Source organism: Lactuca serriola, chromosome 9 (genome assembly GCF_051521515.1).
Source record: "Lactuca serriola cultivar US96UC23 chromosome 9, Lser_US96UC23_V15, whole genome shotgun sequence".
Lineage (NCBI taxonomy): Eukaryota > Viridiplantae > Streptophyta > Magnoliopsida > Asterales > Asteraceae > Lactuca > Lactuca serriola.
In genome coordinates this window covers 216,787,609-216,789,612 of record NC_136416.1, presented here as the reverse complement: position 1 = coordinate 216,789,612, position 2,004 = coordinate 216,787,609, and the positions used below count along the sequence as shown (strand labels likewise).

The window sequence follows — 2,004 nt, the reverse complement described above, 5'->3', positions numbered from 1 at the left end:
CAACAAGCACCTTCTTTCTCAAAGTAAACTTTCTCCCTTCTTGCTTTTGTTTTCAATAAGGCTCGCGCAGGGGCGCTCACCTTTTTTGGCTCCTTCAGTTATAACAGAAAAAGTACATCTGGTTGGATCCAGCCTATTCTTGAAATAAACAACTCGCACACACTCCCTTTCCAAAAAAGATCAAGACCCCAAGCACTACACTTAGATTTATTAGATTTGTTGCTAAAATATCGGTATTAAACCCGAAACTCCCGGCGGATGGCCAGTGGCCCAAAGAAACGAAAGAATCGGTTACATTTTTCATATGATCTCCTCGTATAGATAGACTAAAATTCCTCGTCATTAATATGTTTGCTCGCGGCAATTGTACGGGAGAATCGATGACTGCATCTTTGATGCACTGCTAGTACTAGTACATCTGAGAATTATTAATTGGATAGTTGTAAATAGCCCCAGGGCTATGGAACAAAGGAGTATCCCGGGCCTACACCGAGGTGTTGACGGTGATTTTCAAATCTCCTCAAGTAGGATTCGAACCTACGACCAATCGGTTAACAGCCGACCGCTCTACCACTGAGCTACTGAGGAACAACGGGAGATTCGATCTCATAGAGTTCCATTCCCATTCTCAACCCATGGCGGGGGACTGCAAATCCTTTTTCCCCAGTTCAAATCCGGGTGCCGCCTCATCAACAAACGAATCAAAATTTATTATCTGCTGATATAAATCACCCAAATTTTACCCAACAGATAAGGCGATTGTTGATACTTGGTTGATTCTAAACATCTGTTCTGGGGATTTTGTAAAAGATTGGAAATCTTTCAATCTAAAATTCAAATAAAGATTATATTATAATGGTCGAAGCAAGACTTCCCGATTCCCTTCTACTGCTAATGTCTACTGATTGGGTCTTGAATTTCATTGGCATAGCCGCCGGCGGCTAACTAGTTGGGACAATTACTTAAATACGTTCGTATCGCCGGAAAGGCAAAAGGGTCAACAGGTCAGGTTTTACTACAATTACTTGAAATGCGCCTTGATAACATTCTTTTTCGCTTGATGATTAAAAACTCTTCATGGCCAATCTCCAATGTATACATTCCCCATGTTGTGGCCTTATGGGTTAACCCTTACTAAAATATCACATCTCAAACCCTTGGGCAAAAACGATTATTCATAAAACTCGGTAATAAAATCATATTTTAAGAATAAAAAGGCAATTCTATGAATTTTGGAAGTTTAAGTAACAAAAATTGGACCTAAAGTGCATACTATAAAGTCCTGTCTAGAAATCAAATTGTTTAACCGATTGAAAGTGGGCCAGACTCAAAACTTTAAAAAGTTAAGGGTAGTAACAATAATTTTTGAAACTCAAAGATATACAAGTCAATGAGTCACGCATCGAGTTACACGTAGTTTGCTCTATGAATTCGCTTGTATCCGAGTAAAAATGTCATATTGGTCTAGATTCATAAAAGGTCCCTTTCTTTGTTTTCAAACTACCCACAGGCCACATGTATATAATAATGTGTGGTGTAAAAATAATGAATATTTAGTTAAAACTAATTTTGAAATTAATGATCAAGTACATAGATTTATTAGAGAAGAAGAATGGTGCAAGTAAACCTGTTTTCTAAAAATGAACTTATTAACTAACCAATTAATTACGTGGTTACCCTTTGTAGATTCCAATAGGATTATAAGTTTATATAACTACATAAGTGTTTGTTACTCAAAATATGAAAATGATAATTTTTAAATAAAACAAAGTTAAGGTGTAGTTATAAAATCGACTTATTAATTGACAAAATGGTAAACACAGTGGGGCTTAAAACAAAGTAGAACACGTAAGCACATTGTTTGTCATGCTAGAAAATTCACATGAGGCTTAAAATAACAAACTTTACAAAATAATAATGAAGTTGTAGTTACGTATGATTTTAAAATCAATGTTTAAGTAGGAATATTCTACATTTATATGGTGGAACTAATTCAAAAGGTGC

General features: G+C 35.9%; 1 non-coding gene across 1 annotated transcript; it reads right to left on the bottom strand.

Annotated features, from left to right (window-relative positions):
* Positions 1–516: 516 nt before the first annotated feature.
* Positions 517–588, bottom strand: TRNAN-GUU (transfer RNA asparagine (anticodon GUU)). Its single transcript has one exon. It is a non-coding gene; the product is annotated as a tRNA-Asn (tRNA).
* Between the last annotated feature and the right edge of the window lie 1,416 nt (positions 589–2,004).